Here is a 23813-nt window from a genome sequence, read left to right as displayed (position 1 = left end):
TTTTTCTGTGACCATATGGTTTGCTCACCATTTAGCATTAAGAGATGTTTAAATAAAACATCATTTGCATGCAGCAATATTTCTGGATTTACACTAAGGAAATTCTTAAAAACCCATTTTCCCTGGAAAAATCATCATTCCTACTGAAGTAAGGATTATAGGATAAGAAACTTCAAAGAGTCTTCAATGGACATACCATTTCATCAATGTTGCTACCTTCCTCTAATAGCGTAGGCACTGGTTCTCAAACTTCTTGGTCTCTAGACCCTTTTATACTCTTAAAAATTATTGAGGACCCTCCCCTCAAGAGATTTTGTATATGCGGGTTATATTGATAGATATTTACCATATTAGAACTTAAAATGCCATAGCATTCTGTTAGGGTCAGTTAGGTATTACCTTGGATAGGATACTGGCCTTGGGAGTCAAGAAGATCTGAATGTAAACTCTGACTCAGACACTTGCTAACTGCATGACCCTGGGCAAGTCTTTTAATCTCAGTTTCCTCATCTGTACAGTGGACATAATAACAGTATTTGTTATGAGTATCCAGTGGGTATCTCTTTGCAAGTATTTGCACAGCAGAAAAGCCAGTGGCCTTGAAAGAACTGCACCTTACAACCAAAACCAAAATATGACTTGAAAACAAAAAAGGTCAGGAAAAGGGACTGATTCAATTATGTTTAAGGGCAACCATTAAATAGATCATGAGGGAGGCTAAATAAATAGCTTTCCTCCTTTCTGGACAACATGCATGATCATCCATTTTCATATTTACCTCAGATGAAGACACTCTGAACAGTAAACAAAGAAAGCTGTCATGGAGCCAGGGGCAAAGGACAGTCGAACCACCACATTGTGTGCCATTTGCAATCATGTGTTTAATTTATTTCATGCTAATGGCAAATGATCTCTCGCTGTGTATAAGAGACAAAACATTTCTTTTTTTTATTAAGGTACATAAAATATGAAAGTATATAGTTTGTTTTTCTATATTCTTACTTATAGCATTCTTAAGAAAAAGTTTTTGTGATTACAAGTCCCTCATTTAAAATCAAAAAGCTACCAAAGAGATTTATTATTTTCAAATGATTTACATGGCACAGTAGGAAAAGCACTGGATTTGAGGTCAGAAGACTTTGTATTCAAATACTGGCTCTGTTACTATCTGTATGACCCTTGGTAAGATAACTCTGGTCTTCATCTGAAAAATGAGAACTTGGGACTAGATCAGGAGATCTGCCAACTTGTTTCTTAATGTTTTGATAATTATTTCCATATAAATGATTTTCTTCGTAATCCTATGAATTTGATTTTATGTATTTAAAAACCTTATTTTGAGAAGAGGTCCATAAGCTTCTTGTCCAAGACGGGGTCCAAGATACAAAAAAAGTTAAAAAAAATCCATGGCCCCTTCCATCTCTAAACTTATAATACTTTTTCTCCCTAGCTAAGTGGTCTTATCTTCCTTTTTTTTCCTTTACTACTCCATACAGGAATAATACCCCTTGATGTGATATAGAATGTTAACTGCTGTAATCATGTAGACTTTATTTCCAGAGATGTTCATGATTCAGGGCCAGGTCAAATAACACAATGGCAAAGTAGGTGAAATGTACCTTTAGCACCTAAGAAGCTCCCTTTCTTGGCACACATCTTATATCATGGAATAGTGAAAAAAAACACTGGGCTAACCATTCAGGAGACTTGGATTCTAGTTCAGGCTCTGTGACTAATCAGCTTTGGAACCTTGGTTAAGTCATTTAAACTTGCTAAGTTCTCAGTTCCTTTATGTGTCAAATGAAAGGCTTCAAAGAGTCTTTCCAAGGAGAAAAAGGGGATGTGAGAGGGAAAAAGTGAAGCTTATTCTCATCACATTTGGCTTAAGGAGGGAATAACATGCACACTCAATCTGGCATGAAAATTTATCTTACACTACAGGAAAGTAGGGGAGAAGGGGATAAGTGGGGTGTGGGGGGGATGAGAGAAGGGAGGGCAAATGGGAGGAGGGAGTAATTAGAAGTAAACACTTTTGGGGAGGGACAAGGTCTAAAGAGCGAATAGAATAAATAGGGGTCAGGATAGGATGGAGGGAAATACAGTCTTATACAACATGACTATTATGGAAGTCTTGTGCAAAACTACACATATATAGCCTGTATTGAATTGCTTGCCTTCTCAGTGGAAAAGGGTGGAGAGGGAGGAAGGGAGTGAAGTTGGAACTCAAAGTTTCAGCAACGAATGTTGAGAGAATTGTTTTTGCATATGACTGTGAAATAAGAAATACAGGTAATGGGGTATAGAAATCTATCTTGCCCTACAAGAAAAGAGAGAAGATAGGGATAAGGGAAGGGAGGGGTGTGATAGAAGGGAAGGCAGGTTGAGGGAAGGGGTAATCAGAATGCAAGATATTATGGGGTGGGGGGAGGGGAGAGATGGGGAGAAAATTTGGAACTCAAAATTTTGTGGAATGAATGCTGAAAACTAAAATAAATAAATAAATAAACATTTTAAAAAATAGTCTTTCCAAGAATTTTTTGATATTTAATAAGTCTGTAACTAGTGACCAAGGGCCTCAAACTCTGACCTGAAACAAATCTTAGAAAAACTCCCCTACGAATATCACTTTTTCTTTGGTTTGTTACACTCTTGCCCAAAATTTATTCTGGGAAAATTATCTCAGAATACACATCATATTTAGATCTCCACAGACATGAGTAAAAGTAAGCACTCATGGTAACAAATGCATTTTATTGGGTACAGGACAGCCTTTATTGCACTTCAAAATATGCAGAAGACTCAAAGAACTCACAGGAGTCCATAAATAATACAGAAAATATGTAAAAGATTCACAATAGCTCACAAACAATCAATACAATATCATTCCCTCTAGGTGGGTCCCACTTTTCAAGAGGGTCCTGAGTCCTCTAGAGTCAGAGTGTTCACAATGGTCTGCAATTCCTCTTGAAAGTCTCAAATTCCTCTGGAATTCATCTTGAGTCTGCTATAAAGACAACAACTCAACATTCCTTTTTAGCCCCCCCAAGACCTGTACAGATTTGATTCCAAATCCAGTGACCCTCCCCCTATGCCATGCTGCTTCCTTCAGCTCTAAGCTCTTGCAGTTATATGACTCTCATTCGCTAGAAAGGCTCTGCTCTTAATGAGCTACAAAATAGCTAAGAACAACATATATAAGGAGTAATCTAGTGAGGCTTAAACTCTCTCCAGGGATGTTTGCATTTTAGTAGGGATTTTGTTGACCAAGAAGCTGCCAAGGAATTGATTCCCAAAGCTATAAATTTCCAACAGTAGAATTTCAGGTCTCCCGTAAATTCCTACTTTGATGCCTCCTTTTGGCAGCTGAGTTATCTTGGATGATTCCTAAAGGCCATGGCAGAAGGGTATCAGCGTGGACAGGTTCTTCCAAGTCAGAAAAGCTTCAAGTATGGTCCCAAAGACAGTTTGTCTGCTTTCCAAGGAGCTAAAAGTGGAGGGCCTCATCATCAGAGACCCATTACTAAGTGACTAAGTTTTTAGCTATTGTAACCCAAGAATCAAAGGAAAAGATAATAGGGAAAGGATGAAGGAAAGGGGAAGGGAATATCAGGAGTAGAGAACTTTCCACTTCGAGGCCACATGTGACCCTCTAGGTCTTCAAGTGCAGCCCTTTGCCTGAATACAAACTTCACAGAGCAAAAGTTTGGATTCAGTTAGAGGGTCACATGTGGCCTCAAGGTTGCAGGTTTCTCACCCTTCCATTTATATATCACCTATTATGTGCCAGACTTTGTACTAAGTGCTTTTTACAAACATTGCCTCATTTGATCTCGACAGCAACCCTAGGAGGTAAGTACTATAATTTATTCCCATTTTATCATTGAGTAAACTGAGTTAGACAAAAGTTAAGTGGATTGCCCAGGGTTACACAGCTATTGACTGACTCCTAGTCAGCTCTCTATCCACTGCACCATCAAAATATGATTTTTAGTCCTGAGAGGCCCCTTCTCTTTCTGTAGTGAAGGTAGCAGAAGGATAGAAAATGAAGTAGAAGGCATTCAAAATTAGATTGCTTTTAAGATATCTATAAATACCAGTTGGTACTCTCAATGCAGCTGAGAGATGCAGTGGGTAGAGCACTGGAGTGGAGTCAGAAGACCTGCCTTCAAATTCAATCTCAGACACTCATGAGCTATGTGACATCCGGCAAGTCATTTGACTTCCAGTCAGCCTCAGTTTCCTCATCTGTAAAATGGAGATAATCATAACACCTACCTCCCAGAGTTCTTGTGAAGATAAGATGAGATAATACTTGTAAAGTGCTTTGTAAACCTTAAAGCACTGTATAAAAGATAATCTATTATTATTGTCCATTGATCAACAAATAAACATCCAACATTGAATTCTTGCTTTAAAGGAAACCAAAGAATAAAAGGGGGGTTATAGGGAGATGGAAGATAAGTTAATTGGTTCTCTTTTTTGAGAAGCAAAGAAGGGAGCTTGCAAAATTGGTTCTATTACATATCCAAAGACAATGAGAAACATCCATTCAAAGAAGAGGTAGTCAGCCTTTCTCAAATGATATTCTTCAGAACACACCTTTATGGTCCAACAATTGACTGAAAATCAAAGAATTAGCATGGCTTCGTTAAGAACAGTTTCTGCCATTACTAAGTTCATTTCCTCTTTTGCCAGTTACTAAGCTAGTAAGGATCCCAGGGGTAATACATCGGAGTCAACACTGAACAATTAATGACTATTCTTTGGGTCTAGTCATTAAGCCAGTTCCAAATCCATCTAATTGTATTGTCATCTAACCCATCTATCTCCATTTTCCACAGAATAACATAAGAAATTGTGTCAAATGCTTTAATAAAATCTTAGTAAGCTCTATCTACAAAATTCCCCTGACCAACAACTGTAGTCACCCTTAAGGAAAAATAAAGTTGGTCTGGTAGACCTATTCATGACCATACCAGGAAAGTTTTTTATGGTGACCACTTTCTTTTCTAAATGTTCATTAGCCATCTTTTTAATAGCACACTCTAGAACAGAGGTTTTTAACCTTTTTTTTATATCATGGACCCCACTAGAAGTCTGGGGAAGTATGCAATGAACCTTTTCTCAGAACAAATGCACAAAATAAAATATATAGAATTACAAAATCAACCAATTCTATTGAAATAGTATTAAGTAAAAGGGAAAAGGACTTACATATACAAAAGTATTTATAATGGCTCTTTTTGTGGTAGCAAAGAATTAGAAATTGAGGGAATGTCCATCAATTGGTGTATCAGCAAGGAACCCAGCAGACACAGGAGGGCCTGCAGTACAGGTTCTTAGTTCTGCTTTTCTAAAAGGAAAGCAACTTTTCAGGGGTCATCAATCACTTTAATCAAACATACATATCATTCACTTGTGTTTGTCCTTCATTGCTGAAGAAGATCATGACATCAGAGAAATGATGACATGACTTGCACTTGACTTTGTTTTGAGTGAGGGAGGGCTGTGCAGGTCACCAGCCTCACTTCTCCTCCAGAGCCATCTGAATCCAGTGACCTGATATTCCTCAGGATGACTGGAGATGACCCAGGATGCACTGGGAGACTGGCCCCTTTAGGCCAAGGTCTATGCAGGTACTCACTTAGGGTGAGGTAACTCCCACTCATTGAATAGGCCTGTTTAAGAAGTAGCCAGGGCTTGGCCCCTTTAATGAAGTAAAGAAAAAGACCTCAGGATGGGAGGGAAAAGCCAGCACCCTGAACTTCAGAGAAAATACAAAGAAATAATAATCAACAGACAGGGCTTCCAACTATCTGACCATAAGCAATACATACATCACAGATGCAGACAGATGCAACTGTCTGACCATACATACGTAGGTACCAGAGAGAGAAGCACCAACCTCTGGGTTTTTAAAGCCAGGGAGTGGCTCCTTAGAAGCTGCCCAGAGTCTTGTCTGGGCAAACAAACACTTCCAATGAGTAAGCCCCAAAGTAAAACCTCATCTCAGAATATTTATACACTTTTCAGAGCCAGAGGACATCACAACCCTTGAGAATCAGTACCTCATTAGAAATTAATAATAGGTGTGGGCTTTCCCTAAGCAAGCTTCCCTTAATGGGCAGGTCCATCAATGGGTGGGGAATATCTTTAACTGTAATTAACATTACAATTGGGGGATGACTAAACAAATTGTGGTATATGAATGTAATAGAACACTATTGTGCTATAAGAAATGATGAGCAGGCAGATTTCAGAAAAACCTGATGCTAAGTGAAGTGAGTACAACCAGGAGAACATTGTACACAGTAATAGCAACATTGTGTGATGATTAGCTATGAATGATTTCATTCTTCTCACCAATGTAATGATCCAAGACAATTCCAAAAGATTCATGATAGAAAATATTATCCACATTTAGAGAAAGAACTATGGAGTTTGAATGCAGATCAAAGTATACTATTTTTTACTTTTTTTTTGTTTCAGTTTTTTTTTAATGGTTTTTCCCTTTGGTTCTATTTCTTCTTTCACAGCATGACTAATATGAAAATGTGTTTAACATGATTGCACATGTACAACTTATATCAGATTGCTTGCCATATTAGGGAGAAAAAATTTGGAACTCAAAGTCTTATGAAAAATGAATGTTAAAAATTATCTTTATATGTAATTGGAAAAATTAAAATGCTATTTACAAAAAAATAAGTATTAAGTTATTTTAAAAAAAGAAAGAAAGAAAAAGACCCCAGGTTAAGAACTCCTATACTTGATTTTTGTCAGGAATAAGTCAAGATCACTGGCATCTAGTTTATAGATTCCATTGTCTTCTCTTTCCCCTTTTTCTGAAAATCAAGAAGACATTTGCTCTTCTCCAATCACTGGCTACCTCTCCAATCTTCTTTCAACAATTATCAACAGTGGCTCAGCAATCATATATGCCATTTCTTTCAGGACCTGAGTATGGACTTCACTGGGCCAGGTGACTTGAATTAACTGTTTGCTCTCTTACTATATAAATCTTATTTGTCTTGGATACCAGTTCCCTATTGTCCTCTTTTGCTCTGTCCTTTCTAGCCTAGAGTCAGTCTCCTTGGCAAGGAAAATAGAAGTGAAGTAAGAATTGAATAACATATTGCCTTCTCTTTCTGCACTATCCACACCTATAGTGGCCCTATCCCCTCTTTCCTCTTCCTCTTTCCCATGACATAATTAAAAACAACAACAAACAAACAAAAGAGACCCCTTCTTGCAAACCATCATTTATGACAATCGTTTCCTCCCTGTTGGTGAGAATCATATTGAGAGTCAGATCTTCCCTACATTTTGAAAGATGGAATTACCATTAAGCCAAGTTAAGAAATCATTAGCTGCTCTAACTAGCACCCCAGCAGATGTCCAGATAATTGAAGTCTTCCATCATTACTACATCTGCAACTGAGCCAAGCTTGTGACCTGTTTCCCACAGTCCTCATCTGCTCTTTCTTTCTGTCTAGGTAGCCTGTAGGATATTCCAATGATGAAATTGTTTCTGTCTCTGTCTCTTCTGGGGCAGATAGGTGGTACAGTGGATAGAGCACGGGGCTTGAATCAAGAGGACTCATCTTCCTGCATTCAAATCCATCCTGAGACACTTTCTAGCTGTGTGATGCTCGGCAAGTCACTTAACCCTACTTACCTCAGTTTCTTCATCTGTAAAATGAGCTGGAGAAGTCAATGGTAAACCACTTTGCCAGGAAAACCCCAAAATAGCTTATGAAGAGTTGTACACAGCTGAAAAAGATAGAACAAAAAGCCTCTACTGATCTTCACCCATATATTCTCCATTATATTTCTGTTCTCAGGTTCCTGGATTTCCTACCTTCTCCTCCCCTTTTTGATATATAATTCTACCCTGCCTCCTCCTCCCCATGTTTTTTTTTTTAAACAAATCCCATTTCTTCTTAATAAAGGATCTGCACCCAGACCCAGATTCCAGCCAGTTCTCTTCTGATCAAATTTTAGTGATATCTATGAGCTTCTTTGCTTACCTCTTGGTGTTAGCACTTCTAATTCATCTTGCTTATTACCTACAATCTGGGCATTTGTAGGTTGACATTGAGGTCATTGGTTTTTCTGCTAACTCTTTTCTTAAATTTTGTCTCCCATGAACATCTGGGTATATCAACTACTCTTCTTCTTCCTCCATTGTAGCCACTCTCTGATATCTGTTTTGGTGGATACACAGAGACACTTTTCTCCACCTCTAAAGGTCATTCATACAGTCTATGCCTTCACCTGCGTGGCTGATGGGTTTGGTTGTTTCCATATCTGCTTGTCACTTTCTTAATTTATTAAGTCAAGGCATGCTCTGTTGCCAGGAATCACTTCTAAGGAATCTGGAGATACTGTGAGCTATGTTTATACAAGTACAGAGAACTGAAGAACATTGAGTCAAGCCAAGTCAATGAGTTTTTATTCAGTCCTTACTTCATGCTAGACACTGTACTAAGTGTGGGAATTATAAATATAAGCAGAAGGAAAATATAAACAGAGGAAGCCAACATATATAAGGAAACTGAAAAGGACGAAGTACCCACGCAGGGGGATGTGGTTGAAAAAGTCTGGATAATGAGAGCACAGTGTCAAAAGAAATAAAGAGAGGGCTGGCCTGGGCATCTTGCTTCAAATGCAGATTCTAGGAGGAATCAGGCAATCAGAAAAAGAGACTTCAGAGACAGAAGGTACTTCTAGTATGAGAATTTCAGGGGTGAAGTGAATTTTCAGGCTGGCCTGGTAGAGAAAGTCTACCATGTGGCTTCATATACGTTGGTCAATAAAGACCCAATAAACCTTTGTTCCCCCTCAGGAATAGGTCTTAACTGTTTAACCCCAATTATTTAAGTATATGCCTCAATTATTACAAGTTTATAAATTCAGAGGTGGAAAAGACCTGAATGGTCATCTAGTCTAGTCTTCTTTTTTTAAATGCATAATGAGAACAGCCATTGAAGGCTCAGTCTTAAGAGCATGAACAACATGTTCTGCCTGGGGTCAACCAAGTATCGAGCTTTGGTGAGTCTGCTTTGAGGCCTATATATTAGAAGGGTCCATTTTCTGATTCAGAGAATGTACATATATCCTGACTGCTTCTTGTCAGTGACAGAAGACCTAGAAAGTACTTTCTGAGAAGATGTAGTAAGAACTGATCAGAAATCTCTGAAAGTAGGAACTCCTTCTCTACCACCTCTGTCCCTGAAGAGAGTAAAGCAACATACAGGTTGCTCCCTTGTTTGTAGGACAAGGTGTTTCAGAGAGTGGATGGATCCATTGCTGGATTGGGCCAAGCAGTTCACTCCTCAGCACTGACTCCTCCCTGAGCTCAGCTGATGCTGCTACCATCAAACTCCAGTGTTGTATCTCTGGAGGGCCCTCAGATCCCGGAAAGCTCACCAAATCACAGTCTGATGTATTCCATCTCTAATACGCACTCATCTTTGATCAAAAAAGTATAACTAGAAGGGGAGAAGAAAAAATCTCAGCATTGGGGATTCAAAGCTACATGGCGACCCCAATGAGACAGGTATCTGACCTCTGAGGTACCACCCCTACTCAGAGAGCTAGAGAAGGTCTTCCTCCTCCTTATGCAAAAGCAGCCAGGAAAGAGAGAGGTTTCCCTTGTTCTAGCTTTCTGTATGCTCACCCAGTTATGGATCAGCAGCCAATTCAAGGTCTTTTTGTCCCCTAGTGGAAACTAACCCTCAGAATACCTGTGTATTTGAATTGAGTTGGTTTACCTTTTAGTTTATGCATTTGAAAATATTGCTCTGAGAAGGCGTCTGTAGGCTTCACTCTACTTCCAAAGGGATCCACGACTTCCAAGGTAAGAGAACTGCGGGTGCTTATTGAAATCTTGGAATCATGGAAGCTAAGGGTTAAAAAGGATCCCATTAGCTGGTTCATTTCATAGATGAGGAAATGTTCATCCTAAGTCTCATTTTCTCCTTTGGAGCTCAGCAGGGTATAAGGAACAAGCCTTCCTAAATCTAGAGGAAAGTCTTAGCCCCTCCTACCTCACCATTTGTCCCTGGAACAGTCTCCATGCCCATCAGTTATACAAGCAGCATAGACTACTGCCAACAAAGGGGAGTCCAAAAAGATAGCCTGCCCACACAGAGTTTCATCTTGGCCCCTCCTACCCTCAGTCAGCCTCCTTCAGGGCTGCATGAGCAGGTCTGCATTCAGGAATAAAAGCCATATGTAAAGGGAAGCTATACTGTTTCTCCCTCAGACAAGGACTCACCATGGATTTCTCTCAGCTGGAATGAAACAGCCCTGTATCTTGACTTCTGGGGGTGAGAGGGTGGAGGGGAATGGAGGTACATAGGCAAGGACTATAGGGTAGAATGGGTATGGGGCTAGAAGTAGCAGGGGGTTGAATTGTGGCCAAAATTATCATTGATCTTTGACTTGAGAGTGGAATAACCTGAGAGGGTGATAACCTTAGCCTCCCCAAAGTCAATTAAGTCTCTCTTCAACTTGAATCATCTCAAAGAAAAAGGAAGTATCTGAAGGTCTGATAATTGAAAAAATGTACTCCTGAAAGATTGAGTAACTTGAGCTACTCCTTGCTGTAGGAGTTTCCAATATGTCAGTCCCCAACAAGAGTGGGCATGGAAAGTACTTATAGTTCCTGAGTTAATTGGCACAGGTTATGTGTGGACATGATCGAGACGCATATATAGATATATTATTTGTGTCTATGAAGTGTATACAAATATAAAAAATCCCACACAATTCATGTATAATTAAAATGTTTAGATGTGTGCATCTTATATGTACATGATATAAACATAGATTAGAGATCTTGATATGATATATATAAAATATGTAAATATTAACGTATCTATAAGCAGCTTAATAACTTAAACTAAACCATTAAACTTAAAACTGTACTAAGAGTTTTAGGATATTCTGTATACAAATACCTAAATAATATAAATTTATATAATATGTACACATATACACATACATACATACATACACATAATTTCTAACCTTTCTAATTCTATCCATTTCACTTTAGGGATGAAATTGATAAATAACTAAATTATGTCTTTACCCTTCAGTATTCCACTAAAACCTCAGGCAGATGGTGGTCAAGTTCCTCATCCCTAAATAACCATGTGACCAACTGTCTCCCCACAGGTTTTTACCTGTTTCTCATAAAGAACTTGCCAAGGACTGGATAAAACAGGTACTACAGGTTAGAATGGTCTATCAAGAGGGCTTGGATCTGCTTTGTAAAAGCTGGTGGCTTTTGCGTTCTGTTTTCTTTTTAATTAGTCAGCAAAACCTTAACTTCTACCACCATCAACACTAAAGACAGAGGAAGCTGCTTCTTAACTGGGTTGAGGTGCTGTTCATTGTGACTGATGCCACCCTTGCCCTCTGAGGTTACCAGTGCTGGATAATAATGATGATGGGTGACATGTTTACAGATAGCATTTTAAGGTTGCAGAGCCCTAAGTGGGCACTCTCTTATTTGATCTGATGAGCTAAATGTTATGGGAATTATTAATCCTTTTTTACACATGGTAAAACAAAAACTGAAAGGTTAAATAGTTTGCTAATTCGTTTGTTAACTAAGTGGCAAGATTCACCCACCCTTCTCTCCTGGTTTCAAGTGCTGGTATGGTCACTAGGAGGACAACTCCTCACAAAAATTGGAAAAATACCCATGATATCATGCTAATCAGATTATTTGCAGATAATCTGATATGGGAGGAGTGTTGTAAAGAAGTAAAGGGCAAGCCTTCCCTTAATACCACTGAAAAAATATCCAGAAGTCACCCATAAAATGCCCCTTTGCTATATTCATTTCCTGTAAATTCATAATCTAAACTTTGAAAGAGAAAGAAATCAAAGGCTTTGAACAGAGATCAAACAACTACGTGTTGCTATAAATAAAATGAGCACCAAATACATGGAACAGAATGAAACTGGTATAGTACAGTTAAAAGATGGAAGTAACATCCATTTTGTAGGCAAACTTTATGATTCTGGATATTTATTGTCATATTTTGTTGAGATATTAGTGTTGGGTTTGGGAGTAGGGCAATAGGAGATGGTTGGGAGAGGCTGATGGTAGGGGAAGCATGATTTGATTGACTGTGTTATGCTGGCTCTGTTATCTAATGTGTGTACCTGGAATGATTCATCATTTATTTAATAGCATTTATTAAAGGCCTGAGGAGAGGTATTAGGGAAGAAACAAAATTTAGATATGACAAAGTCTCTGCCCTTATGGAGTTAACAGCACTTCCTTGAGTTGGGTACAAATACAAATAATCAAAAACAATCAATTAAGTGCCTTCTATGTTCTAGACATTGTGCTAGAAGCTACAGATCCTAAGACAATAATGAAAGACTTTGCCCTCATGAAGATGGCATTCTTTCAAATGTATACGTACAAGTATAGACAAAGTTAAAAAAGGGTAATTTGGGAAGAAGAAAAACACTGGCAGCAGAAAGGGATTGGAAAGGGTCTCATTTCTGTCCATTGTATCAGAGATGCTGTAGTAGCAAACACTCTAGCACACCTAGAATGGCCTGCTAGCACAGGTTCTTTGATCTACTTTATAAAGGAAAGACCACTTCCAAGGGGTTAACAATTCTTTAATTAAATGTATATAAGTCATTTGTTAGTTCAGTGGAAAGGTCAACACCCTGAAATACAAGCAGAGAAACTAGCACAAAAATTCAACAGAACAGAGTAATACAACCACCTACACACACCAAGAGATAGGAGAGCACAAACCTCTGAGTAGTGGGATGGGGGGGGGAGGTGGCTTAGAACAAAAGGTTACTCAGAGTCCCATCCAGGGAATCAAACAATCTTTCTCATAAGCAAACCCCCAAAGCAAAATACCAACCTCCCAGTATATATAGTTTTCCATTAACAGGCTCAGAGCTAAAAGGCATCACAATCCTTGTGACTCAGCAAAGCTGTGAACTACCAGGGTTCAAAGGAGATTGAGCCTTCAGATGTTTTCAATGAGTCTGGGAAACTGAACTCCAAAAAGAAAACAACAAAAAATCTCACTTTGCTTGCTCTTAGTCAGACAACGGAGGCAGGAAGATCCATCAGGAGGCTATTATAATATTCCAGAGTGTGCTAGGGCCAGCTTCAGATGGCTCATGACAGCTATTTATTGAATTTTCAAATACCACAAATCAAGGTTTGCTTTGTTGTTTTTGACTGTCAAGACTTAGAAAGTAAATGGAAAAAATTAGATACAACTTATATTAGTTTGTCCTATTTTTCAGGGAGCCAATCGTTAAATATTTATCAATACAACCATGAAGAGGGTAGTAAGAAAAGCTTGTACAATTAGTTCTGCTATAACTGCTATAACTTGACATACATGTTCTTAAAACTCACCACACTTATGCAAAATTGCTCAATAAAAACCATAAGGCTTAGGGGGAAAATGGGGTAGGAACATAATCAACTGTGCCATAAAAAAGTTAAGAATCTGGGGGGCGGAGCTAAGATGGTGGAGTAGAAAGACATACATACTTTAGCTCTTCCCCTACAGCTCATAAAATATCTGTAAAGAAAGACTCTCAACAAATTCTAGAGCAGTAGAAGCCACAGAAAGACAGAGTGGAGGAGATTTCCAGCCCAGGGTGACCTGTAAGGCTGACAGAAAAGGTCTGTCGCACCAGAACTGAAGAGAAAATTTGATTTTCAAGCACAAGAATCAAGAGAAGCATGAAAAGGTAAACAGGAAAGAGATATCATAAAGGACTTTCTAAAGCTGAACTGTTTACATTTCTACATGGAAAGATAATATGTGTAACTCTTGAGACTTTTCTCAATATTTGGGTAGGTGGAGGGATTATACACACACACACACATACACACACACACACACATAGATAGAGAGCACAGGATGAATTGAATCAGACAGAATGATATCTATAAAAAATAAGATTAAAGGGTGAGAGAGGAATATATTGGGAGGAGAAAGGGAGAAATGTAATGGGGCAAACTATCACTCATAAAAGAGATAAGAAAAATCTTTTTCAAAGGAGGAGACAAGGGAGGAAGTGAGAGGGGAAAAGTGAAGCTTACTCTCTTTACATATGGCTTAAAGAGGGAATAACATGCTCACTCAATTTGGTCTGGAAATCTAGCTTATACTACAGGAAAGTAGCTGTTAAGGGGGCAAGTGGGATGGATGAGGGGAATGATAGAAGGGAGGGCAAATGAGAGGAGGGAGTAATTAGAAGTAAACATTTTTGGGGAGGAACAAAGTCAAAAGAGAGAATAGAAGAAATGGGGGGCAGAACAGGATGGAGGGAAATATAGTTAGTCTTACACAACATGACAGTTATGGAAATCTTGTGCAAAATGACACATATATAGCCTGTATTGAATTGCTTGCTTTCTCAGTGGGGATGGGTGGGGAGGGAAGAAGGGAGAGAAGTTGGAATTCAAAGTATTAGAAACAAATGTTGAGAATTGTTATTGCATATTACTGTGAAATAAGAAATGCAGGTAATGGGGTATAGAAGGGAGGGCACATTGAGGGAAGGGGTAATCAGAATGCAAGGTATTATGGAGTGGAGTGAGGAGAGAGATGGGGAGAAAAATGGAACTCAAAGTTTTGTGGAAATGAATGTGGAAATCTAAAAATAAATAAATAAAACTTTAAGAAAAAAAAGCCAAAAAACAAACAAACAAAAAGTTAGGAATCTAATGAAAACAGTGACACAGTTTTATACATGTTAAATGGGTAAGAAATTCACATTTCTACAATAAATAGTTGCACAATAACGGTCTCAGACTGATGCTCTGCCTTTGACCTGGCTCACTGAACTTCCAAAGCTGGTATCTATGGGATGTAGGGGCTGGGCTCAGTCATGGTGGAAAGTGGCTTGGGGTGTGTGTGTGTGTGTGTGTGTGTGTGTGTGTGTGTGTGTGTGTGTGTGTGTGTGTGTGTGTGTGTGTGTGTCTGTATTTGGGGGAAGAAGGAAAGGGTTTGGAGTACCTTGGTGTTGACTAGTCCTCCTCCCACAGCACCAGAGGATACATAATAAACATTGAAGAAGAACTGATGCTTGTTTGTGGAAGTGATAATGAAAGACATTGTGAGCTACTAGGGCGGGATCTGCATTCTTGCTATTTCTCACAGATGAAAATAGCTCATAAGCAAACTCAAAATTCATTATGCTTAATTTATTCCCTGAAATATCAGTCATGTTGGAACAAATACACATTTTCAAAACAGGAGTTATAGAAAACTGATGGTTCTAGGAAGAAAGAGGTGTCTGGATAGGGAGATGTTGGGGAAGTAGAAGGCACGGAAAAGTCCTTATGAAGAAGGCAGTATTTAAAATTGTCTTTGACTGAAGGGAACCTAATATTGGCCTTAAAGAGAAAGGCAAACCTCCCCAAATACTTTATCTTGTTAGCATTAATTATCTTGTTTCCATCTTTTCCAATAAAATTCAAAGAGAAAAAGTCCTGTGATGTCACTATATCTGTGTACTATTGTGCAGGTAGATAAAATAACAGCTTTTTTGGTAAATGAATAAAAATAGTGCTGTGCAAATTCATATTCAGTAAGCTCACTGAAAGATTCTTCAGGATACCTCCAGAAGTAGACAGGATGAGAGGGGCTTCCCCATCCAACTAGTTGGTGTAGTGGATAGAGTGTTAGCCCTGGAATCAGGAACACTCATCTTCCTGAGTTCAAGTTATTAGCTGTAAGATCCTGAGCAAGTCTTTTTACCCTGTTCGCTTCAGTTTCCTCATCTGTAAAAGGAAGTGGAGAAAGAAATGGCAAACCACTCCAGTATCTCTGCCAAGAAACCTCAAATAGGGTCACAAAGAATCAAACACAATTGAAAAACATATATTTGTGTACGTATATATGTATATATTTTTTAAAAAGCATCATTTACTATAGGCCAACATTTTGAAAGTTTTTCATTCCATGTAGATTAAAAATCATAAGTATTTGATGTAGTGATATCTATGTTATTCTTCAATTTTTCTGAATCAATTCAGGAAATAATGGGCATTAGTATATGTAGGATAATGCTCTGGTTTAATTACAGTTTATCTGTTGAATTCTCAATGCTCTTTTGAGTTCTGTATTTGTAGTATAGAGATGTGTTGCTTTTTGATTATACTCTTGGATCTTAATCATATTAAGGTATCTATATGGAAGTAAAACTCTTCTGATTGCATTCAACAAATCCATTGGCATGTACCAATTTTTAGTCTTTACTATGGCTTGAAAGAATGATATCTGCTTGTTCCAAAAATATTTCTTTTTCAAGTTTTTATTGATATCTTTTTTTAATGTCACTATAATTTTCCCCAGTATCTCTACCTTACTTCCAGAGAGCTATCCCATGTAATAAATGTAGTTTTTTAAAGATAAACAAAAAGAGGAAAAATCAGTATAACTGATCAACAGATTGAAGGAATCTGAAATGTGTGCAGTGTACAACGCCTGTGGACATCTCACGTCTACAAAGATGTGGGGTAGGAGTGTCTTTGGTAGTAATGCCATTTTTATTATATTGACAAAGCCATGAGCACTAAATATTCCTCCAGCTATCTAAAGTGTTCTTTATTTCTTTAAGGAGCACTTTATAATTGAATTTATACAAGACTTTTGTGAGTGTGGTAGATGATCCCCAAATATTTTATGCATTTTGAATTTCAAATTGTATTTCTCTTCCTGTTATTTTTTCTTGGAGTTTATAATTATTATATAGAAATGAAGCTGATTATTGAGAATTCAGTGAATAGGCCTGTTTAAGAAGTGAGTCTATGGATGACCCTTTTAATGAGAGGGGGAAAGAGAAATAATCAAACTGGGAGGGGAAGACCCTCAGGGTTGCTGGCCAATTTACAGTGAATTTACATTCATTCTGCTTGGGCAGTGATCTATTATTGTCCAATCAAGGAGAGCCAGAGTGAATTGGCTTTAAGGTATGGTCTTTAAGAAATAAATCCCAAGATAACTAGGCAGACCATCAATATTTACCTTCCTTTTGGCAGTACACCCTCAGGTAAGGTCATGATACTCCATGTGGGGATGGAAGAAGAGAAGAGAGGAGAGTACCAGTTGAGTTGCCCAACTGGAACTGGCCAGCTAGGTCCCCATAGAGACAGCTTGGATTATTTACAGGTTGTGGTTTGTCTTTTGTTCTCTAAGAGGAGAATGACATCAGAAAGATGATGACATGATTTGTAATTGAGTTAGATTTGAACAATCCTATTCACTGAATGGGCATTGCTTCACTCAAAGTGAAAGCCTCAAAAGACCTTAGATTAAAAAGGCCAGGGCCTCCCACTGTATCCTGGGCCATCTCTAATCATCCTGATCAATATCTGACTGCTGAACCCAGAGGACTCAGGAGGAGAAAGTGAGGCTGGTGACTGCACAGCCTTCCCTCGCTCAAATCCAATTCAATTGCAAGTTGGGTCATCCATTTCCTAATGTCATAGTCTTTTTTGAGAACAAACGCCAAACCATAACCTGTGAGTAGTCAGAGCTGTCCCAATGAGGACCTAGCCATCAAAATTTACTTTCCTTTGGGCAGAACATCCTCAGGTAAAGGCATGATACCCCATGTGGAGAGAGGAGAGGAGAGGAGAGAATGGGCTTAGTTGCCCAACTGAAATTGGGCAGCTGAGTCTTCATTGTTCAGTGCCAGGAGGGAGAAGGGGACCACTGTTAGAGTAGAAAAAGAAACAAGAGAACACGCAAAGCAAACCTAACTTATACTTTGAACTGTCCTTACATGTGGCAGTTCCTATCTACCAAGAGACCTCTAGAAGCAGCATGGAAAAATAAAAACTGGATTTGGCATCAGAGGGCCTAGAACTGAATCCCACTTCTGCCAGCTTTCATCTGTACGACCTTGGTAAGTCACTTAATGTCTTTGAACTTCAATGACTTCATCTGTAAAATGAGAATGATATGATGATCTAAGAGAGATTAGATAAGGCATGACCTAATGACTTAGATCGAGATCTAAGGGCCAGGACTCAAATCCCCAAAAACTTGGAGTAGAGGTGAACTAGGAGCAGAAAATCAGATGTGTCACTTGCATGAGGACATTAGGACTTTTCCCCTGGGAGTCAACATCCAAGTGGGTAAGCTTCCTTTCAAAATCACTGACATAGGTTTGACATGGAGGATGCACATTTGGCTCTAGTATTTAGTGCAGTGCTGGGCATATAGTAAGCATTTTAGAAATTCCTGTTAACTTGACTGACGTGCTTTGCAGCCTGGGATCTCTTTCTCATCTCCCTCTTTCTCCCCCCCCGCCCCCCAAAACCCAACTCAGACACTAGAATTTTCACTTACCATTCTGAAGGAAGAGTAGGGGCCACTTACTCCAACCTTCTCTTCACTGAGAAAATAAACTATCACATGTATTTTCATTGGGGGTGGGGGACAGGAGAGAGTTAAGAGGAAGAACATGTTTTAGAATTTGAGAATTTCAACAAGAGCAAAGCTATGGTAAATATTTATTTAGCTTGGATTATCCTGCCCAGGAAATTCAGAGAGGCTTGAACTTCTCATTATTTATCTTCAGTTTCATTTTTTTATTCTTTCATCATAGCACTTTCTCTTTTATTCATGTCCCTTTTTGGTAAATTGGATAAAATGTTATCAAATTATAACTAATCTATAGGGGCAAATAAGGAATTTAGTACAGCATCTACTAATAGCTTTAAGTCATATGTTAGACCAAATGCTTTTTAATATCTGAATGTCTCAGTATGAATTCTCAATACCTAATGTAGAAAAATGATAGCTTGAGTTTGGGAGCAAGAGTGCTTAGAACCATACAGGAGATATCTAAGTTTTAAGGAGATGCCCTATACTTATTTTTTTAACTTGGGTTATTATAAAGTAATAACTTGTTCTCACCAGCAGGCAGGATTGGTCAGACTCTTAGGTGCTTCTTGTGAAGGTGAGCCAATCATCAAAAGTCTCCCCAAATCAGTCATAAGCCAAGATCTTATATTGTCTCTAAAACTCATCAGGGAGAGCCAACTTTCAATAGAATCTATGAATAAGTTGGCTCTTTCAGTCCATGGCTAACCATAGCTCATTGATGATAAAAACCACAGAACGTGAATGGACTTTAGTAGCCATCTAGTCCAACTCATTCAGGATAATGAATCCCAACAGCAGCACGCCTAGTGAGTGCTTGTTCTTTCTTTGCTTGAAAATTTCCAATGTGATGGAGAATGGAACTGAATAATTGCTGAAATTCCATCTCCATGATGAAAGGTGAGAAGAAGTCAACCAGGTTCCTATGGAACTCTTTCTGATTCTCCCTGCCATATTCTCTGGTTCCAGACAATTGTAGCAGAATTATCTGACCTTTTAGAAAGGCCATTGATGAACCAGAAATTAACCAGATGGTAATTAATTAATTAATTAATTATTTGATGGCATCAAGAATGGTAAATACTACTAATAATAGTTAGATAATTTAAGATTTGCAAAGGACTCTACATATATTATCACATGTGGTCCTCACAACCCTGTGAAGCAGGTACTTTTTACAGATGAGAAAACTGAGATTGAGAGGTTAACTGACTTGCCCATGATTTCATAGCTAGTAAGTAATGGAGGCAGGATTTGAACTCAGGTCTTCCTTGTTGCAAGACTGTCACTCTATCTACTGTATCATTCAGCTGCCCTGTTATGCCAAAGGATCCTGTGCCTCCCCAATATCCTGTTCAGAATCAAGAAAGATTCTGAGAGTATCAACCTGGGTGACTGGAAAGAGAATGGTGAACTCTCCAGAGAGCACTGCAAAATTCCAGGACAATATTTTTGAACCAATTATCCATTTATAATATTATATTTACTATTCCTTATAATACTGTATCACCAAATCACATGGTTTCTAAAATCTAATTAACTTTCGTTAGAGTTTGTCTACATGTGCCTTATTCATTCACTCATTTGACAAATATTTGTTAAATAGGAGCTGCGTTCAGGATGCTTTGCTAGGCTGGGAGGGAGATGGGTTGGCAGAACACAATAAATACAATCCCAGCCTTTAAGAAACTTAAAATCTTTTTTGAAAGAAGAAGTGAGAGGACAAAAAAGTAGTGTAAACTAGAATGTGAAACTCTGTCTGTTGAGAAGAGAGAAATCATTTCTGGCAGGAGGAGAGATAGGAGACCATGAAGAGGAATGTAAGAGAATGTCAAAGATAGACTTTATTAACTTTACAATTCTACTGGGGGCCAGCCAAGTGAGTAGGTAAATAGCTTGCCTTCCAATGCCTGGGGGCCACCTATGCAAAAATTTCTTTTTTCCTTCCTGCTTCCCCAAACTCAGTTAACCACTTTTCTAAATTCTACCCTCTCTACTCTTCTCTGATCTTATCAATTTTCTCCTAAGTTTGCATGAGACTGTTGGTATAGTGCAGGGGTAGGGAATCCAAAAAGTCATACTTTTAAGATCTAGAGGGCCGCATGTGGCCTCAAGGCCAAAGGTTCCCCATCCCTGGTATAGTGCAATGAGAACCCACCACAAATCAAGGAAAATCTGGATTCACATAAATTGGTTGGTTGATTCTGGATAAATTGACCCGCCTCTCAGTGCTTTAAGAAACTCTTTAATAATGATAATATTATGACAACACTATGAATTATTATATGTTATATTTATATTATATCATATCATATCATTATATTACATTACATTACATTATGTAATTGTATTATATTATGTTGCGTTATATTATAAATTACATTTTGAATAATTATAATAATACTATAAATTGTAGAGAAGGTGTTGACCTGCATTGGTAGAGGAACTTTCCTCACCTGGAAATTCTCCCAACCAGTGAAATCACAGGTTTAATCTCTTTCTCTGCCCACGTTTGCTCCTTTATGTTTTTGCATAAACAAAGTGATGAGTAGGGCTATGTCCTGGCTGCTCCTTTCTGGTAATTCTAAAGCCTGTCTTCCTTCAGCAATTCCCTACCCAAACAAGTGAGAAGATGATTTCTCACCATCAGCTTTGCTTCAGGCTATTTTAGCAAGTGAACCAGCCAGTTTTCCATGGAAGAACGATTTCCATAAGAGTCCTGTAGAGTACAGGGTGTGCTCAACACACCTGGCTTCTAATGAGCTGCATTACATTCAGAAGGCAGCAGAAGCTTTGCTTCATAATAGCTCCTTAACATCTAGTGGATGTCACAGCCTCAGAAGTTCCAATAGCATGTCAGGGCAATGGGGTAAAAGGAGGAGAGTGGACTTCCATATGGCCTGGGTATTTGAGCATTAAAATCAGCCACTTAACTCTAGCTTCCAGTGGTTAATTAAATCCTTAAAGTGGGGGAGGGAGAGACATGATTTGGGTTAAAATAACAGTATTGCCTTCTTGTGACTCATGGGGAAATGACGATAATTTCAAAATTGGTCAATTCAGGATCTGATTATTAGAGACAGTGTTCTCCTTCAATTAGAGCTATTTGAATGAACTATTCCAAAATGATGGACAAAGAGCACTTTGTCAGGGGATAAGGTCAAATCAACCAGGTTCTATCCTACATTTTCTTTTCTTCTCTCCATGTACTATCTCTTTTGGTGAGTTCATTAACCAGCACTTGTTCAATCACCTTTATCTGGATGACCTTCAGATTTATACCTATATAGAACCTCTCCCTAGAACTCCAGTCCAATTACTAATTGCATATTGCCACCTAGACAGCCCACCTCAACTTCAACAAATCTAAAACTGAATTAAGCAGCTTTTCTTCTAAACTTCCCTCTAATAGCTCTGGTTCTAAGAGGATCAACATCTCCATCCTGCCAAGTCATCAGGCTCATAATGTTGGAGCCATCTTTGGTTCTTCCCTGTTTCACCTCTCATGATTCCAGTGTGTTGCTAAGTCTTGTTTCTAACCCAACAGTATCTGTCATTGGTCCCTCCTCTCCATTCACACTGTACTCACCCTCAGGATCAGAATGTCCAAATCTCAGTGTTGGGATGAACCTTAGAGACCGTCTATTCCAACCCATACCTGAATAAAGATCTCTCCTACTTACAAGTGGTCATCTAGATTTGCTTTAAAATCTCACATGAGGGGAATCCAATACTTCTTGAGGCCGCCCATTCTACAACTCCATCTGCTAAGGGAAATAGTGGGACAGTTCCCAATCTGCTTTCAAAAATATCAATCCTGCCCTCCAGGAGCCTATAGTCTTATAACGGAGACAGAAAATCACAGAACCACACAGAATTTCCAAATAAGTCTTTTAACTGGTTCAGCTTCTCTTCTGGCTGAAGCCATAGCTAACAATATAATTCTTAGACAATTCATCTCCCATATCATAAGAGAAGTAATCTTCTCAAGTAATGAGTTATTATTTATATAGCATTTTAAGGTTTGCAAAGTATTTTACATATACCATCTCATTTAATCCTCATCACAGTCCTGTGAGGTAGATACTATTATTATCCCTATTTTACAGACAAGGAAACTGAGGAAGAGAAAGGCTAAGGAATTACATAGGACCACACAGCTAATAAATGTCCAAGGCCACATTTGAACATGAGTCTTTCTGACTCCTAAGTCCACTGCTCTGTTGGTGGTGACACCTAGCTGCCTCAATGTATTGCCATGAGTTTGACACTTCTCCCATTAAAATTTAACTTCATCCATTAAAATTTAAACTCCTGATCTAGCCATTCAAGGACCCTTCACAATTGTATTTTCCAGTCAAATTAAAGTACTATCCATTGCCTTCTCATCCTTGCCTTTCCCATCTCCTACTGTCTTCTTGTGTTTGGCATGGCCTCTCTCCTGCCTAGTCTTCATGTGCTGGACTGCTGGCCTTTCTTTAGAGTCCAATTCTACTGCCAACTCCTCTGTGAAACCTTCCTTTACCACTTCCCCCATCTTAGGAAATGTAGTCTCTTCCTCAAATTCTAATAACAATGTGCCTGGTTCTCCTTTGCTCCTAACACAGGGACTCTCTTCTATTTGTATCTCCAGCACTTATTAGCACAGTGCTTTGCACGTAGTAAGCACTTAATAAATGGTTCCTTAATTTATTCATTTATACCTACTACAACCTACTACATGTAATAAATGTGGAATTGAAATGGAGGCTTCCATGATCCCCTGAGCAAGAGCTGAAGATATTTCCTTCCTCTGAATTTCCAGTTCCCTTTATGATCTCCTTTGTGCATCTACACAGTTCTGCTTAATTTCATTCTGAATTGTGTAATTGTTATTTGTGGGCAGATGTTACTAGTTGTAAACTTCTTTTTAAAAAATGCTTATTCTTAGTTTTCAGTATTTAATTTTATAAGACTTTGAATTTTAAGTTTTCTCCCCCTTCCCTAACCCCTCCCTAAAATGGTGTGCAATCTGACATAGGCCATACATGTATAATCATATTAAACATTTTTTCCCATTAGTCATGTTGTAAAGAAGAACTAGAACCAAAGGGAAAAAACACAAGAAAGAAAAAACACAAAAAGGAAAAATAGTGTGCTTCAATCTGCATTCAGACTCCATAGTTCTTTCTCTGGCTGTGATTTTCCATCATGAGTCTTTTGGAATTGTCTTGGATCATTGTATTGCTGAGAAGAGCTAAGTCTATCAAAGTTGGCCATCCCACAATTTTACTGTTATTGTGTACGATGTTTTCCTGGTTCCGCTCACTTCACTCAGCATCAGTTCAAGCAAGTTTTTGCAGGTTTTTCTGAAGTCTGCCTGCTCATTGTTTTTTATGGAACAATAGTACTCCATTC

The 23813-nt window shown here is 38.5% G+C and overlaps 1 long non-coding RNA gene across 2 annotated transcripts in view; it reads left to right on the top strand.

The window, feature by feature from the left end:
* LOC140509954 (uncharacterized) overlaps positions 1 to 23813 on the top strand; it is a 32741-nt gene that overhangs the window by 4730 nt on the left and 4198 nt on the right. Inside the window, exons 1-2 of one of the 2 annotated variants that reach the window (XR_011969018.1) lie at positions 13527 to 13764; positions 17821 to 17934. This is a non-coding gene — a long non-coding RNA (uncharacterized lncRNA). Of the gene's footprint in view, positions 1 to 13526; positions 13765 to 17820; positions 17935 to 23813 lie in introns of those variants that run through there. The other variant, XR_011969017.1, reaches the window with a different exon arrangement.

The sequence above is a fragment of the Notamacropus eugenii genome, chromosome 6 (genome assembly GCF_028372415.1).
Source record: "Notamacropus eugenii isolate mMacEug1 chromosome 6, mMacEug1.pri_v2, whole genome shotgun sequence".
NCBI classification, from domain to species: Eukaryota; Metazoa; Chordata; class Mammalia; order Diprotodontia; family Macropodidae; genus Notamacropus; species Notamacropus eugenii.
The sequence above is the reverse complement of the archived record's forward strand: the minus strand, read 5'-3'. Positions and strand labels throughout refer to the sequence as shown.